Raw genomic sequence first — 19108 nt, 5'->3', positions numbered from 1 at the left:
TTATGTTGTCCACTGTTTTCCCGGGAGACAAAAGTGGATGAATCTTTATAGAAGATAAAGCAAGCTTCAGGAATAGGAGTCTTTAGAAAGATTGTTAATATTAAACTATCCTTGGGAACCCTTATTATTTTACATGCCCTTTTACTTGTCTTTTCCTATAAGAATGATGATTAATCCATGCTGAAATAGCTGGATGGCATGTTTCTAGCTCCATGTCCTGTGGTGGATTGGCACCATCCTCCACTGTAAGTGGTTGTAGTTGTTTGACCCTGGCTGGATGCCAGGCACCCACCAAAGCCTCTCTGTCACTCCCTTCCACAGGGGAGAGAAACTACAACAGAGGGTTCATGTGTTGAAGTAAGGATAGGGAGAGATCTCTCACCAAACCCTAGCACAGGCAAGAGACTAGAATTAGAGCTATCAACTGAATTTATTAATGACAAAATCAGAGCACGATACTGAGAAACAAACCAAGGCCTTAAAAACTTCCTCTCACCCCTTTCTTTCCAGCTCTACTTCTCCCTAGCAGTGCAGGGAGACTGGGAATGGGGGTTATGGCCAGTTCATCACAGGTTGTGTCTGATGATGATCAGGGAGAGGAGTCCTTCCTCTACTCCAGTGTGAGGCCTTTCCACAGGAGACAGTCCTCCATGAACTTCTTGAATGTGAAGCCACTCACAGAAGCCACCTCTGTAGTCCCCCAGTTCCAAAGCTTGGCCACGCCAAACCCAATATAGTGGTGTATGTGGGACTTCACTGATCTCAAGTAGTGGTGCTCTTCCATCTACAGTATATATGCTGTGAGGTAGAAAAGATTTAGCAAACTGTGATAGCTGAATGATATTTAAAATTACCAGAAGATATAAATAAACCAGATGAAAAAGATGAGATTGAGAAAGGAATGACCACAGGGTGAGCAGGTGCCTGGAAAAAGAAGAGGAAATTATTCCCACACGACTATGGCCTCACAAGACTTGTTGCAGCCCGGCAGGTGAGGCAATGGCAGTGGCAGAGAGCAGCTGCTGGGGAGGACACAGACAGTGGAACAGGTGCTGCTGGAGTCACTGTGACACAGTGACAACCTGACAATGCCTTCCTCTCAGTAATGTGCCCAGTGGCACTGAGGTGCCTGTGGAGCCTGTGTCTGCCCGAGTGTGCCTTTGCTAAGGTCAGTACTTGTCTGACAGGTCTTGATTTTGTGGTGACTTTGTTTTTTATGTGTCCTTGTTTACTTGCTTGTGATGTTTGGTACACCATCTGTTTCTTCCTTCTCTGCTTTCTCTTCTGTTTTTAACGTAAGTCATGTTGAATGTAAATATGTGTAAGTTTTTCATCTAATTTTTTTAATAGTTTGAGGGTTTGATTAGCATAGAGTTTATGTGCTTACCCTTTCTTTGACCTTCAGACAAATAGCCAGATTTTAGTCTTGTTTACCCTTATTGTAGAGCCTAAATAATTCCATTGGGTGTCATGCAATTACACTATATGCTGCTATAAATAGCAAGGTAATTTCACCAAGCTACAGGCTTTGCACCCTTTCTATCTGGGCATGGGACAGACAGATGCATGGCAGTTCAGGAAGAGCCCTGTGTCTCTTTCATGCTGCATAGGGCTCACAGCCCCAGGGCTGGCCATGGCCACAAACACCACCGTGTCAGGGTGATTGCAGGGGCTGCAGGAGGCGAGCTGTCAGAACTGGATGGCAGCTACCTCCTCCATTTTGCTACAGAGCTTTGTTGTTTGACAATTCATGCTTGCTTTCGGCTTTAATTCTGCCATATGATGGCTCAGAATTATGGACAGAAGCTCCAATATTTTGTCTGCCATCCCAATCTTCTTACATCCTTGTAGTCTGGATCCTAGCTCCATCTTGCCTCAATCTCCTGGTGAAGTTGAATACTCATTTTCAATACCAGTCCCTTTAATGTGTTAGGTGGTGGTTTTCTGATTGAGAACTGCAAGATATCACTGGCCTCTTTTTCTTGCAGCTTTTAGGAAATGAACAGGAGTCTGCATTTGTGTCCTCTAAATAGCTGAAGGATCAGGACTTGCACAAGTTCACAAGCAACATCAGCAAGTTATTTCTTTGTTGCTCCGTGCCTGGGTCATGCCAGCTCCTGTTGTTGTCAGAACTGATGTGCTCTACAGAATAGGGAAAGAACAGCAAGTCTCCACAAATTTGTGCTGAGATGAGGGTTTAAAGAATAGGCTGTTTTTCTTAAGATGTCAGAAATGCTGAAGGACAGCAGCATCAGTAAGCATGTGGGGAAGCAGAAAAAATTCCTGCATGTCAGAGATCAGCAGCCATAGTAACAGATTTTTTCAATAGAAGAGAAACTTGTAATTTACCTTGTTTTGTCATGGAAGTGGGTGAGGGAAGCATTTGAGAAGTCCTGGGAAGTGAACCGGTGTTTGGGAACTTGTGCCTCTTGGAGGCCAGTGGTGCTTTCTCATTAACCACAGCAGCTGCAGCACCCCAGCATCAGTGCTTTTGTCTCTTTTCTCTTTTTCTAATGTAAATAAGAAGTGAGAGCCAGATGATAGCAGTTATAATTGACAGCCTTTAGGTTTAGTGACATTATTTTATTATTATTATTATTATTATTATTATTATTATTATTCCTCATCTGATGAGTACAGTGATTCTTTCTAATGTTCATAATGCTTTTCCAAACAGTGACATGTCTAACCAAAAGTCTTTTTTCAGTATATTAAACTTACCAGCAACTTTATTTTAAAAATCTCTCACATAAACATGTATTAAATAGAATTATTCAAATAAACAGATATTAAATATACAAGCAGGAATTTATTGCTGCACACAATCAATGAAGAAACTCATTAGAGAATATTGTTACTTACTATTTTCATGGGTCAAGTTAATTAACTAGCAAAAGCATTTTAAACCAAAATGAACAAAACTGTGCATGTTTTCATTTAATGTTTTATTTCAGGGTATTTTTGCTTGTATGTGTATATGGTAAACTACAGTTTGTATTTAGGAATGCTGAAGTCCTTTGTGAAGGTTGGAAACTGCAGCATGTATCCTGTAATACTCCATTCACATAGGAGGAGCAGCCCTTAGCACATAAACTGCTTCCACGGGCTTTATGCTAGTTGTCACAGACATCTACAACATAATAAATGGGAAGCAGAGATTGGAGGATAGTGTCACCAGAGATATTGCAAGGTTATTCACTAACCATTGTAAATGCATACTCACAGCTTCACACACATAGCCCCTGGATAATGTGAAAAATCAGAGCAAGCTGCCAGTACAAGTGGTTGCACATGTTGTTAATACAAGGAGCAGATTACACTGGAATCCTCTCTTTCTGATTTTGATAAGTCTTCTCTATCCCTCTAGATAATCCCCACCATATTTTTTGTCTTTCCTTTCCCCATTGAATAATCTCCAGTAGCTCCAAGTTAAATTCCTTTTCTCTGTTAATATAAGTGCAAATTTTTCCTGGCCTAAGTACAGTGAACAGGTTTTTTTCTGTCCAAGAGATAGAAGTGGGAAGAAATTCAAGACTCAGAGAGGTAGTGGTTTCAGGGTTTGCCACAAACAGAACAGAACATGACTGAGTTGAAGGAAGACATAATGCTTTTTTTCTCTGGATTTTCTTAACTGGATTTCTCACAAATGTTTTGATGGGGATGGGAAGGAAATTCTCAGACAGCACACCCTTCTTCATTGACATGTCTTTGCAGCAATCAGATTGCACTATGAGCTCTGACTTTCCAGGGGAAAGACTAAAAATGTTACATTTCCTTTTCTAGTAAGAAGTTATGATTCCAGGATTTCTTTGATGTGCCAAACAGTGATTACTGGAACTGGCACAACCTCATGTGTATACTAGAATGTTTAATAACTTCTGGTATGCTATTATTCAAACTTGTGTTAATGGCATTCAGATTAATTTTTGTTAGGAGAATTCACTGAAGTCAGATGTTGCTTTCCCTGGTTTACTTTCCTCAGATTTTTCTGCTAGGTAGAAAAATAAATTTAATTTGGAATGAAAACCAATCTTCAACCTTTCCTTTATCACTGAACAGAAATTTCCTGACAAATATTTGCACTTGGTGCAAATTCCTATAGAATACCTAAGAAGCAGCTACTTCTACTGCCATGTTTAGTAGAATGATGAATATTCCATCAGCCTCGGAGTAAAAATCAAGAAACCTGTGTTTTAGCTGTCTATAAACGTGTGTTTGCTTGTTCACGTGTTTGAGTAAGCAAAGGAAGAGCATTGCAATACGGCAGAACATAAATGGGCTGCATCTCCATCATATTAATACCTATTCTTGTTCTGTAGTATATCACATACTGTGGTAGTCTTCCTAAAACAATTATGAAACCATTATAGCAAATGTTTTTTGTCAGGTGATTCATTTCCATGAATTAAATAAAACATAGGGTTTTATTTAATTGTAACAAACCTGTTCTGTTTGAGTAACAGAAACTGTAATTATTAAACCTTCCTGATAACTTTCTGAACTTTGCTTTGAGTGGAAGTAGAAGTCCAAGAATAAGAAGGATTTCTTATGCAGACTCTGATGTGATAAATGCCTTTTTATTTGCTCCAGGTTAGCTCATGCATGTAAAACATTGGTGTAAGTAGTTCTACCAAGGTCACTTCATGGCCAGTGCCCGACAGACATCACATAGAAGTGTTCAGTAGTTTGTACTGTGTTTGAATTTTTGTAATTTGGCCTTTGAAAGCTTTCATGTACTTTTCCTGTCAGGCTAATAGATTTAAGAGATCTGGATGAATGAGCAATCTTGTTGTGTTATACAGCTGGTGTGCTGTATAGCTGACACTTTTCCTATATAGTTACTGAATAAACTACCAATTTTTCCTATACAAAAGGAATGAAAAAATAAACCCCCAACAAAAACCAAAAAAACGCACAACACCAAACACACCACAGACATGTACCACTAAATACAAGGCAAATTGATCTATTTTGAATAAGCCTATCAAACTGGAAAAAAAAACAGCCAAACATCAAAACCAGAAGCAAAATAAAAAAAATTAGTTGATAGATCAGATACTACATATCTGTCCTTTTATAAGGACATTTTCTGCCCTGAGGTTTCCAATTTACCGATGACTCTCTTGTCCAGTTTAGTTAAATACTGCATTAGATGGTCTCTAAAAGGCTTTGTTCTATTTACTATTACCTTGTCTTTCTTAGAGAAAATTCCTGCACATTTAGGTAAATATTGCCACCAAAGGACATATTTCAAAACCATTTCCATATTCTAACATTTTAGGCATATTTTATTCTGAAGACAAGTACAATTTATGCTTTCAGGCAGAGACAGACATTGCACATCCACACGTGCACATTTACACAGTTAAATGCTTACCTTGTTTACATGCTTAGTCATATTTTAAATATCTGAAAAACTGGAAGCAATTTTAAAAATAAACTTGTAAAAGGAACAGTCAACAAGTCCTAACTGTGTTTCATTTTCAGTTTTGATTTGCATAAGTGCAAATAAACTCCAGCTGTAGCACCAACTTTACATAGTACAAATAAGAATATGCAAGGAGCCATTCACTTGTTGCAGGGCAGAGCAGTGCCAGTTAGTGTAGCTAGAAATGCTCAAAAAAATCTAATTGAGAAAATAAAGACTAAAATAAAACTCACAAAGAATGCGAGCATTATGTGTAAGTGCACAACAGATGATCAAAATAACTTTTAGTTACAGTGATATCATAAAAATTTATTATTTCCAGGTTCCTCCTCTATTATGGCAATTTTGATACAGTAACTGTAATACAGAACAGTGATCTTTTAACACTGTTCTTCAAATAACTAATGTCTCAATATGGGAACTATGACTCCAAAAACTCATTTAAGTTACTAAAGTATAATCTTACCAGCAGAGAGCTAAACGATAATATTTGGTGTGGCTTTTAAAAAAGAAGCTTATCACTAAGTCATTAGAATTCTCTCTTAAAAACAGATAATAGGAAATTGATTCATATTTTTTAATTTTTGTATTTGTATTATGCAGATGAGAAATTCTCTAGAAGAGTGCATATCTATAATAACACACAAATCATCTGGAACTCTTTTTGTATATGGCTATTTTTCTCTATATATGCACAATCATATATGCAATAAAATATGTTTTTATTGTTTGATGTTTTCGAGCTTCTAAATAGCACTGCATTCTCAGCCTAGAGGAATGACATGATATTGAATACTTTACCCAAACATAATTGCTACCAAATGTCCTCATGCTGAATTGGCATCAATCAGTGCAACAGTCTAATCATGTGTGCTTAAGTCATAGGCAGAAAATGCTAAAACAGTGAAGGAAAATCTCTTTCTTATGCATTTTATAATCCAAAAGCTTAAGTGGACATTAAGTGATGCAGGGTAATAGCACAAAACATCATTATCATGTTATATTCAGGCTTGAATGACACTGAAAAAGCTGAATTTGTCTGAAAAGAAATGCATATTATTAAATTTGATATGTTCTAAAATAATTACCTTATTATCCATCATATAGAATTCAGTCTTTTATTCCAGGAAATGGAAAAAAAAAACAAACAGGATGATTCACAAAACTAAAAGCCCTCTTTTTAGCGGGATGATGAGAGAAAGAAAAATCAGTGTATGTGATCGAGATGGAAGGCATTGCAATGAAATTTTCATTTTGAAAGGCAGTGTGTTTGAGATCCATTTTCCTTTCACCCCTTAACCTTGATAAATTCTCAATACTGCTGTATACTGTGTATAGAATAAAAGACCATACCTGGGAAAAAAAATGTGTTATATCATGAAAACTTCTTTAGACATTTCTGTGAAGCTGGACTGTGCTAGTACTCAGCCCTGTAATTACTTTCAAATTTGTAACTGGTGAACTGGTTTGTTACTTCACCTTCTTGGTCTGTGTCAGATGAATGTGAAAGATATAAACTGTAATTTTGTATCAGACTTGGTACCTGTGTTAAAATGAGAAGTACTGATAATGTTAGATAATTTATTCTATTTAATCAAATCAGTGTCTTTAATGGATGAGAATTTTTCCATAACTTATACATCTGGTGTATTAATTTTAAGTGTTGCAGTACTCTACTGACTTAATGCAGGAAATTCATTATCCAACATCTGCTTTAGATGGCAGCTTGTAATATCACTGGTGACAACTAGATTCCATAGTTTTCACTAGAACAAATATTGTATTTTCCTCATCACCACTCAGGGCTGAATAGCAAACAATTCAATTCACAGAGCAAAATAAGCAAAAGTGATGAACTCCAAAGATACTGGTTTTGTAGATAATTAGGCTGTTGTATCAGATTTCCACAATGAGAAACAAAACCATTGTCATTAGTGCACAAAAAAAGAATCTAATCTTTCTCGTAGGTTAGTGTGAAAATCATGTTCTAGCACTCCTCCTGTCCTAGTTATAGTAGCCTGTAGGCTCAGATCATTTGCATTATGCTAAGATAAAAGCTATTTGTTGAACTTTATACAGAAGACATTGCACATACTTCTTTTCTAGTTTTAAACCCCGACGTTTTCCAGTAAAGCACAATTTTAGCTCTTAATTTCTATAAAACAACTCTATTTTGCATTAATAAAACCACAAATTATTCGGCAGTACAGAGGATCAATAGACATATTTATATATTTATGTATCAACTCACATAGTAGAAATATTTACAGTTAGAGTACATTTAATGTAGAGTATGACAAAACAAAATCCAAGGATTTTTTTCCCCAGGAAAAACATTGCATAATCCAGTGTTGATTTTTTTTTTATTTTTTGTTTTTAAATTTAAATGCATTTATTAAGTGTATTAATTCACTTAGGCTTTCTTAGATTTTGTATGCCATGGAACTAAATTGTTCATGGAACTAAATTGTTCATGAAGCTGCTTCATATCATTCAAAGATGTAAAAAGGAAAACATAAAAATAAGTTCCCATTTAAAGTCTTGCCTTTAACTGCAGACAGACCTCTTGTCTATGAAAATGTTTCTTTGGCTGCCAATGGTGTATGCCAAATACCACTTTCAAAAAATGTGTATGCTCCTATCTTGACTCATCAACATTTCTGCATTTAGTATGGCCATTTGAACTGAAAATAAAAAAAGTTTTCCTTTCATTGGTGTAGTTTAGAAACACATTCTGTGCTGAATCAAAAAGTTTGATACTTTGAGTTATGACTGTGTTTAGAAACAGGGAAAGGAAGCATACACCATGTTGAAAAATCCAAATGCATTTTCACAACAATGAGCCCTAGCTCCTTGCAATATCTGTGTGAATACAAGATGTGTGCAAGTACAGGTGCACAACTGCATGTGGAACAAGCAGATTAACAACTCTGTGCAAAAACTCTTTTGTATTTCCAGTCTTTTGTGGCTGCATGACCATGTGACCATAAAGGCAGGCTGCCTTAGCAAAATACAACCTGGCAATAAAGCCTAGCAAGTCTTAGCTAGACATTTTGTAATGTGATGATCTGAAACTTCCATGGCAAGAAATTCTCAGACCTAAAAGAAGAACTACTATGGAGATTAAATTGTATCTCAAAGGAGGTGTGATTCTGTGAATGCAAATTAATTTACATTTGTAGGAGAGTGTGATGACAGCTGAACAGACTCTTTTTCAAAATTATTTCAGCCCACATTTTGGGAGTGTGTAATTCAGCATAAGAAATTAGTCATTCAGCAGTAGAATTTTTTGTGGATTCCTAGTATGAACCTGACACTTGCTTTTAGGCCATCAAATAATTTATAACATATGACTTCCTTTGACAGAATAAGAATGCAGTGGAAGCTGGAAGGGATCTCCAGAGGTCATTTGGTTCAACCCCTCCAGGTACCCAAGACTATGTCCAGACAGCTCTTGAATACCTCCAAAGATTGAGACTCCACAATATCTCTGGGCAACCTCTGCCACTGTTCAGAATCTTCACAGACGGGGGAAAAAAAAAAAAAAAAAAGTTTACCATGATCAGATTGTATTTCATATGTTTCATTTTGCAGCTGTTTCCTCTTGTCCTTTCAGTGAGCATTACTGAGTAGGGTTTGGCTCCATCTTCTTCATTCCATCCATTCAGATATTTTCTACGCATTGATGAGATCCCCCTAAGCCTTCTGCTCTCCAGGCTGAACAGCCCCAACTCTCATAGCCTCACTTCATGTAAAAGATGCCTCAGTCCCTTCATCATCTCCGTGTTTCTGTGATGGACTCACTTTAGTAGCTCTGTGTACACTAGGAAGTCTAGCTCTGGGCACAGGCAGCTGTGGCCTCAGCAGTGCTGAGCAGACAGGAATAATCCCTGCCCTGACCTCCTGGAAATGCTCTTCCTAATGCAGTCCAAGATGCCATTGGCCCAAGGGCGCATTACTGGTACCTGGTGAGCTTGTTGTTCACCAGAACCCCAAAGTCCTTTTCTGCAAAGCTTCAGAAAACTGCTTTCAGGACAGAGAACCTCCAGCAGGTGCTAGTGCCTACATTATTCCTCCCCAGCTGTAGCCCTCCCCTTGGCACTTGTCTAAATTCATGGGATTCCTTTTTGCCCATTTCTCATCATAGCAGGATCTTTCTGAATGGTGGCACAGCCCTCTGGTGTATCAGCCACTCTTGCCCATCCTGTCACCTGTGAACTTGCTGGGGGGTGCTCTGTTCTCTCATCCACCCATGAACAGAGCTGAACACTGCTGGACCCAGCACAGACCCCGGGAGTACAGCACTAGTGACTTGCCTCCTGCTGAAATTTGGGTCACTGATCACAATGCCTGGGGCCGCTATTGGACCCTTGAAAATACAAGTTCACCTGCTCACATCTTTCTAAAAATAATATTCTACTTAAAAATACTCATCAGTGCTTGATAATCTGTCTTAATGGGGTTATGGGGGTTTTCTTGTTGATGTGTGGAAATTCTCTTTTCCAAATCTTCAAACTTACGGCCCTGATACAAAGAAAAAAAAAAAAAGTGTTAACCGGAGTTAATAAGGAAGAAACAAGTGATTTTTTCCAAAAACAGAAAACAAAATTATAATTCTACTAACTATAAATGATGTTTGGGGAAATAGAAAATTCTGAAATTACATGATACCAAGAGACACAATGGGATACAGAAGACATGCTCTAATTAGTCATGCTTCATGAGTCTTCCACCAGTTCCTGAGCTCTCATCAGATGTTTTGGTTTAAAAAAAGATGCAGGGAAAAGGCAACATTTTCACATTACTGTGTTGACTGTATAAAACTGAGTTGATGGTGGACTGCATTGCATTCTGTAGCACATACAGCCTTTTGCCTTGTTCTGGATATTTTAAGTTGGTGCTGGGAAATGGCTCTAGAGAGATGAAGGTGAGATTGCTTTGCCAATAAAACAAAACCTGGAGAAATGTGAAGTGCTCTTGGTTTGTGCAGAGCACCTGACAGTGTTTGAAAAGATACTGGATAGATTTCTATGGCATATCTTTAATTTATTTATATCTAGGTTTATACTTAAATGTTCAATAAGAAATTATATCTTTACAAACATTCTTACAGCCACTTGATCTCTGCCAATCTGAAATCAGCTCACCTGAAGGCTATCAGGGAGGTGAAATTTCCACTTAAAATTAAAAGACCTGGTGCACTTCTCAGACCATTGCAGAAATGTGGCACTTGTAAGGCTGGGCTTGTATTAAGAAAGAAGAAGTGTTTTGTTTGAAGATTTCAAAATATTGAAAAAACTATGGACTATGCTTGGTAAGAGAGAAAAACTAACTTACTGATCAGTAATATGTATTGTAATGTTTAAAAAAGGTTATTTTAACAGCTGTCTCATCTTACTCTTGTTTCAAAATCCTTTTCATAAGGATATGTATCATAGTTCTTACTATACTTCAGGAGCATAGAAGACATTCAAGGGCAGCAGTTTATTACAGAAGAATCCAGAATATCCAGAGAAAAAGTAGAACCACTTGAAATTAAATAAAGTTTTGCTTTACTTTTGCTCCTCTCTACAGAAGGAAGTGTAGGATTAGAATTGTCTTTCTTTTGGTGTTCTTGAGATTGAAGAATCCTGGGACAAAGGACAGAGCTCACCAAATGTTTCAAAATAAAAATAAATTCACAGTCAGGCAGTTAGCATGAACATGGTGATGGTGATTGTCCAGAGAGCATTTTTTTTTGGAAATTAATATCAAATTCTTCCTTTAGCAGAGATAAAGAAAAGGATGCTCAAAGGAAAGAGTACAGGCCAGAAGAGGTGTCTGATATCTGTCTTCTCATTGTTGTTGTGTGTAGGAAAATAAAGCTAATGGTTTATATGCTGGTGAACAGACCTACAGGGGCAGACTTGAGAGCCTTTAAAATTTCCCAGTGATTTCCCTGAAATCACCAAGTTGAGTGATGAAAAAAATGGATTTTTAACAGCAATATCAGGTATGTTAATTCTCAGCATGCCTCAGTGAGGCTCTGGCATGATAGTGGGAAAGCCTGGACATCAAAATTTCATGTTAAGACATAAATTTTCAACACAGGTTATTTATAGAAGGTTAAGAAATCCATGAGAATCATGAGGTTTTTACCCAATCCACTTAGCCGAAGCAGTAATGAGTGTAAATAACTGTGGGTTATTGAGACATGCCCAGCAGAGAGCTGGATCGGAGACTTTAATCTCATAAACCCCAGGTCTGCAAAGCTTATGTTCAAGAAAATAATCTACCTTTGCTGCTAAGTAGGATTAGTTGGAACCACTGGAAACTGAAAATACTCAGCACCTTGAAGTCACTTGTGTTTGCCTTGGCTTGCTGTGCTGAATACAAATGCATAATGAGACATTGATATCCAGTGCCTATCCATATTAATCATTGAAAAACATGGCAAATGCTTTTAAATTAAATTCAATTAAATGTATTTTGGGTTTAATTAAATACATTTCAGTTAAAATAATTGATCATTTGAATTAAAAAAAAAAAAATTAGTCTCACTTCATTCAATTTATAGTAATCTTTCCTTCAAAAAATCAAGTGATGCAGTTATTTATTTAGTGTCCACTCATATTTTCAATGATGAAGTGAATTATTATATTGAAAGATGAAGTATTTAGTTGTCCTAAACTTGAAATATTTATTTAAATTTAGAACATTTTTCTTGAATTGAATGGAAAACCAGAAAGAATGTCTAGCACTGATTTCCAATATGCTTCTATAATCAATAATGTAGAACTGGGTTAATTATGGTTAAATAATAATTTGGACCTAATGGGTTCACAATAACTTGTATTCAGTTCCACATAATTCCACTGTAAGTCTGTATAATTTTTTGTGTGGAAAACATGCAAAGCAAGGTGACAAATATTTACATATATATTGATGTTAAGATAGCTCACCACAGACTTTCTAGCAGTATAGGAGACTGGTAAGGAATCATCCTTCAGGGAGAATTTTTTATATTCACACCCCAGTTGAGGCTTGTTAGTACTATATATTATTTTTAGATAAAAAATAAATGAAGACATATTTTTAGCTATATGACTAAAACCCCTGTATTTCCTCAACTTGTCACCGGTCCCAGCTTTTAGTCACAGAAAAGCACTGAAATCAGTGGGGTCTTTTTTCATAGTAAAGAATATAGGGTTGATTTCAAACCCCAGATGTGATTCTGCTGTGAAATCGGGTGAGACTCTAGATCATCAAACAGTGAGGTTCTGGGTGCCTGATTTGGGTGTGTTTGTGGGGTTTGTGTGAGTGAGGTAACTGTCCTGAAGTCCTGAACCCAGGTGGAGTCAGTGGCACTCACACATGGGCTATGAGCAAACATTCCACATTTGTGCTGAATGGGAAATCTGCTTGGAAAATTCAGCTTGTGTGGCACTTGGTTAACAGCTGCTGGCATCCAGATGGAATTGTGAGTCCCTTTAGGGTGGCACTGAACTCAGCAAAGTTCTTCAGGGCATAGGAGTTGTGCTTACTCACACAACACCTCCTCAATCTGCACTTGTATTTTAAGGTTAAAAAAGAAAAGGTGAGACCTTAAGTCTCATTTCCTAATTACTCAGCTGTATTTTCACTATCCCAGTTCAGACTGTGACTTCAGGAAAGGAAATCTGTGACCAGGATTGTGTTAGCTGTATTGCTAATTAATAGTATTGACTTAATAACCAGTCATCAATATATGCCGTATTTTAAATACCTGTACTTGCTTTCACACAGATATAATAAACAATTACAGAAACTTCTTGCTTTAGCTGTTCAGGAAAGACTGGAGAATATAGTTCTAATATAAAAGAGTGATTAACATCTAGCTTGGAAAAAGTTCTCTGAGGATTCCTTTCCTTTCACTCAGTTGTCATGTATGTGAAAGAAATTTATAAGAAAAATTTAAAAAATGTCATCTCTGTGAATAAAAAAGTAACTTAATAATTCCCCTTTTGTGGATTTCTGACTCATAGCACGTAATTAAATTTATTAAGGCTTTTCTTTGATAGGGGTCCAGTTTAATAGCTTCAAAGAGACCTAGACATTTTGACACGTTTAAGTGATGAATATTCATAACAAGCAGTGAGGACAACCATATATGTTCTTATTTGCCATTATTTAAATATTTTAAATGTATGTATATATAAGATTAATATTAGAAATAGTAAAAAATATAAGTGTTATTAAAAAACATTAAAATGTTTGCAAGTGCAAAGCTGTATGGAGTGCAGTAGAGAAGGAGCTACGTAGGGTCACTGTTAAAATACTTCAACATGTCTATAACAGTATAATAATGTGTAATAATGGAAAGAAACTGAACACGTGTTTTCCAATCCCATTTTACCTTCTTCCCCTCTTTTCCTTCCTCCATGATATACAGTATCTTGTATAATTACTGATCACATTTCTTGGAAATTATACAGAAGTATTGAATACTATTTTACTATTTTTTTTATTACAGGAAATATGTTCAGATGTCAGAAAGCTGGAGTTTAATCTTCAGTGCTAGGATTATAATCATGAAACTCTAAAAGTTTAGAATAAATTCCATTATGTTATGTTTCAAGAAAAATAAACCATTTTTAAGAAAATACACCGATGGAGTGGAGAGTCAGAAATGGAGTTTAATAAGTTATATGCTAATGAATCCAGTATTATGTAGAAAATATGGCAGTTAAGTCCGACTTCTTTTCATGGCATTTACATCTCTCAATATGCCTGTGGCTTTCTTTTTGAGACTGTTTGCTTCTGAGCCCAGTGAATAGCATGATGCAGGAATATGTCATATTTAGAACAACACTAGAGTGAATGCAGAAGCTGGGATAAAATACAGACCTTCATATACTAAATGGAATATCTTACTATAAACACAGCTGTTTTCCTGCTTCTGGGTGCTGTTTATAAATAGATTTATTTTTTTTTACCTGTATGTTTTCCGGCAGCATTCCTCATGACAGCCTACGTCTCTTCCTCTGCTTTACTGACACTTTTTGGATTAATAGTTGGGCTTGATCTTCAGGTGTTTCCGTTCAGATGTTTTCAGTGAGCAGGTCCTTCAGCCAAGGAACTTATTTCACTTTTACCCTCGACCCTGTAGAGTTTGTATTTGATCTGAAGCTGGTCATCTTGTGCAGCCATCTGGGGGAGGGATAGGGTAGACACAGCAGCCATGAAGAAAGGTAAGGAGCAAAAAGACTTTTTGCTGCCTGGCAATAAGCAGGAATTAGATGATATTCTGTTAACAGGGGAAAAAAAAAAGTGGAAATTCTGTTAAAATACCTCAAAACCTTCTTCAACACATGTTACAAAGAAAAAAATGAGATATTATAAATATCCTGGTGGATAAATTCATTTAAAGGAGTTATGCAATAGCAGAATAAAATATATTCAACTTAAATAACTAATATAGAACTGACTAAATTTTTATCATTATATATATTAAATTGTTTAGCTTGAAACTCTGACAATACTTTCACCTAGATCTGGCTGCATTAATTACTTATTTAGTTTTATACATTTCATCCCTAATCTTTTATATACCATGTATTTTAAGGACAGCAGACAGATACTTGGGAATGAGTATAGCTGTACTTGATACATGGTGTTATCTTTCCTTTGTAAATTATTTTCTACCTCTTGTTGGTCCTTGTTATTTCCTTAATAATCTTTCCTTTTATCTCAAATCTCATTCTGAAAAAAAACATCACTTACACTTGATGCATACCTTTCTATCAGCTGTCTTAAACCTACATATTTGTTGCTAATTTTTTGAGCTTGCAATTTGCTTTGGTTTTCTGCTGTCATGATTCCAGCATTTCTTGTTTAATTTATTTTCCTTTCATTATTTTTTATTTATTTATATATTTCTACTCTTTCTCACATGAGGAGAGGCATAAACCTTAGAAAGCTAAATGTATATTATTTTAATTTCTTAGTTTCTGTGACAGCTCTGTGACCCTGGGATTCAATAGCAGCATTCTTTCACTGTGTTTTCCTCATGCTTACTGAATTTAGTATGGAGAGAGGAACTGCTTGTATACCTGCTTGTTCTCCTGTGATTGTCCTCTGTACCATTACACTGGCTATCCATAAATCTATCAGCAATGAAACTAATTTAGATTATAGCAGTTCAAACCAAGCAGATTGAAAATATCTTTGATTCCAGCAGTGAAAATTGCTCTTGTATTTTTATTATGCTATTACAGACCATCTTCCCAGCATGTATCTTTTTTTTCCTTTCCCTTACTATGCAAAAGAGTCTTGGTACTGGATGGGATGTGCTTTGCTGTTTAGTTTGGGTTAGTCAGATTGCTGCGTAGGAGGAGATCATGAGAAACAGAGATACTGTGTTTTCTGTCTCAACCTCTGGCTAGGGAAAATGCCAAGGCACACTGCTGCCTTCCAAAGCCAAGCCCTCATGGCAGCCTGAGGTTCCCAGGAGTTTCTGTCTTCATCCTTTCTTTTGCTGTCAGTCCAGCTTTGGCACCAGTTTGTTCTCTGCCAAGCAGCTGTGCCAGGCAGTGATGGTTCTGGGGCAGTGCCGCCAAGAGTGGAGACAGCTCTGCTCCAGTCATCAGTGACCTGGGTGGTCTTGTTTATCTAAGCCTACAAAAAAACTTCATAGACACACACTATGGCTAAATTGGACAATCAAAGAGATATTCAGGGTTCCTGAAGAGTCCTGCATGCAGGAGAATGTAGAACAAAACCTAGTTCTGTTCTGGAGCAATCAGTTTCCTAGAAAAATGGAGCACCAAACACACGGGCCATGCTACCATTCCCACAGCTCCTCTGTCAAGAGAGTTGACTGCCTATAATGAATCACCCTTCTGCCAGCTTTTGCCCCCAGGATGTTACAGCTGGGTCTGTAGTAACTGAAATTTAGGATATTCTTTATCTCCTGGCTTATGGTTATTAATAGATATCAGTATATGCTAGCAGAATTAGCAAAAAATTTCTGCTCTGCATCTGTAAAATAGACTTAGTGCTTGCCATGACAATCCTTACTCCAAGGACAGCTCATGTTATCGTAATCCTGTATTACAATGAGTAAAAAAACACTAAAATTGATTTAAAAACTAGTTCCTGTGTCATGTATCAAGTTCAGTTCCAATGTATTATGTGCTATCAACCTGTACAGATTATCACCTAATGGGATTTTTTAAAGTTCTGAAATGATTCAGAAGCTGTAAAAGAAAGGGCGCTCCACAGACCTTTAGTAAGATACTTTCTTGGCCAGACTTCTCATTTTTGGTTGTCCTTTCTAGTCCCCACAGGTCAAGCAGCATGTTCTATTTACTGTGCCACAAGGGACTGAGGAATCATGATGAGACAGGCACACTAAACAAAAGTAAACACATCTGGATTTTGCTGGCTGCTGTTGTGTTATCCTTGACTGAGGAGCTGCAAACCTACAGCAGTGGGTTAGCAGGAGGCAATCTGGGTCTCACCTGGCATAGCTGGAATAAAAATAGTTGCATATGTACTATGTATGGCTTGTTACTTGTGTTGGCTTCAAAGTAATTTATAGCAAAAGGTTAAGAGCAGGTAATGATCCCATTAGTAGCAGAGCTTCAGCAAACAGCTGGAGAACAGTGGCAGTGCTGCTCCTCTCCCTGACTCCTTTGAAGCAACTGGGTTTTCCTGGAGGAAGACCAGCCGTAGCATGTCACTTCCTTCCTAGAAGCCAGTTTAAACATCCAGTGGGAATCCATAACAATTTCTTTAGGATTAGGTGGCTACACCACCCTTCCTGTAGCCTGCTATATGCCCTCTGTTCATATTACCAATTCCCTTATCAGTCTCTTTCAAGCAACAGCTGTAAATAAGCACAAGTCTCTGGCAGCCAGAGCTCACTTGGAATTAAATTCAGGGATAGGGAGCTGTCAGCTAACCGACTTCTGTGGCAGCATAGCTGTCATTTGAATGAATTACAGATCACAGTATCCATTTGTGTGGGGGCTGTGAGCAAGAGGGGTGGAACAAATTGGGGTAAATGGCTGAAATTTAATACAGGCTTCTGCAAGTTTTTCAAAAGCCTTGAACCCATCTTCAGTGTGATCATTTTGTGTGGTTAACAGCATTTCCATGTAAACTGCAATAATCTTCTGTTGAAAGGTCTCTTTAGTTTGAAAAACAAAATTTAAATTGGTTGTACAATTAGCTGAGACTTATTTTCCTCTGTTCTGTCAAAGACTAAAATATCTGGGTCAAAGTTTCTTAGCACTTTACCTATGTGCAATTTCCACCCTGGGACTGGCAGCTTCTCTTTCAGATGCTGAGGAGCAAACACCCCCTCCCTTCCACACTGCTTGTAGAGAGCACTGCCCCATGCTGATGATGCCAGGCAGATTTAATTGTGCATGCTCAAAGAGAAAAATGACATCCACGCTTGGGTGAGTGCTCTCTGTGGCAAGCTGACAAATCCCCCAGCTGTCAACTAACCTCAAAGGCAAGTGTACGTGGCTCTAGCTTATGTCTGCTTGCTTTCTGCCCATAGGCATTTAGAAGCTGAAATTCATATTGGCTGCAACACATTCAAACTGCTACTAAAAGAAATGTATGGTCTGTTTTATGTGTTTCAATCTCTAAGGGTGATCCAGACAATTAAGGTTTAGTTTTCAGGCAGACTGTAAGCAGATAAAGATAGCACCTTTCTGCATACAGGGCAAGTGAAAGTGCATAACGCTTATGGCTACGGATCTGATTGCTTAGGGGAAGTAATTTCTTCCTTGGGCTCAGATGGATTATATTTATATTTTTATGTATTTATTTGGGTCTGACAGAGAACTGCATGCATACAAAATGCCCTTACTTGAGTGCCAATATATATGGGCACATGCAAAGAGGCATGTGTTGCTAGTGCAGTACTGGAGTCATTTTGGCAGAAACTTTGTTACTTGTGGTGCACTGCAGGCTGTCCATCTAAACCCATCATTACCTGGCACCTATGCTGTGGTGTGATAACCAGGACAATCTGTGAATGGGCAAAGACTCATCCTGACAGATGGCTTTGACTGTAGGTAACCAGGAAACGATGCATATACATTAAACATGGGTTCAGAGAGCGTGGGTGTTATCTAGGAACATCTAAACAGCTGTGGGGTTTGAGCTCCTCCATATACTGTTGAGAACATATGCCGTACCCATCAGACACCCAGGGAGGGTGGGCTAGAGCCAGTTCCCACAGTTCTGATGAACTTTGTAGGGATTGCTTGGTTTAGCATGGGCTCAGCTGCGGATGAATCTCATGTTTTGCAATGGACTTCAAATTAGTATTAGAAAACAAAGCATGAAGCTTAAGAATGCATTTCATAGACTCATAGAATGGCTTGGGTTGGAAAGGGCCTTGAAGAGCACCCAGTTCCAACCACCTCCCACTAGACCAGGTTGTTCAGAGCCCCATCTGACGTGGCCATGAACATTGCCAGGGGTGGTTCATCCACAACCTGTCCTATTGCCTCACTACCATCACAGTAAAGATTTTTTTCCTAATATCTAATCTAAACCTACTCTTTCAGTTTGAAAGTAGTCCTGTGATTTTATGTCTTTTTGAGAAGTCTCTCCATCTTTCTCATATCCTCACCTCAGGTACTAGAATCAGTTAGATCACTCCGAAGCCTTCTTTTTACCAGGCTGAACAATTACGGC

At 37.6% G+C, this 19108-nt stretch overlaps 1 protein-coding gene and 1 long non-coding RNA gene across 33 annotated transcripts in view; both read left to right on the top strand.

Annotated features, from left to right (window-relative positions):
* KHDRBS2 (KH RNA binding domain containing, signal transduction associated 2) overlaps positions 1-19108 on the top strand; it is a 403209-nt gene that overhangs the window by 185584 nt on the left and 198517 nt on the right. The window lies entirely within an intron of this gene.
* On the top strand, positions 1131-8856 carry LOC147654677 (uncharacterized). The gene is made up of 2 exons (XR_015282885.1): positions 1131-1168; positions 8795-8856. It is a non-coding gene; the product is annotated as an uncharacterized LOC147654677 (long non-coding RNA).

Source organism: Cyanistes caeruleus, chromosome 2 (genome assembly GCF_971803275.1).
Source record: "Cyanistes caeruleus chromosome 2, bCyaCae1.hap1.1, whole genome shotgun sequence".
NCBI classification, from domain to species: domain Eukaryota; kingdom Metazoa; phylum Chordata; class Aves; order Passeriformes; family Paridae; genus Cyanistes; species Cyanistes caeruleus.
This window is presented reverse-complemented; position numbering and strand designations above follow the sequence as displayed.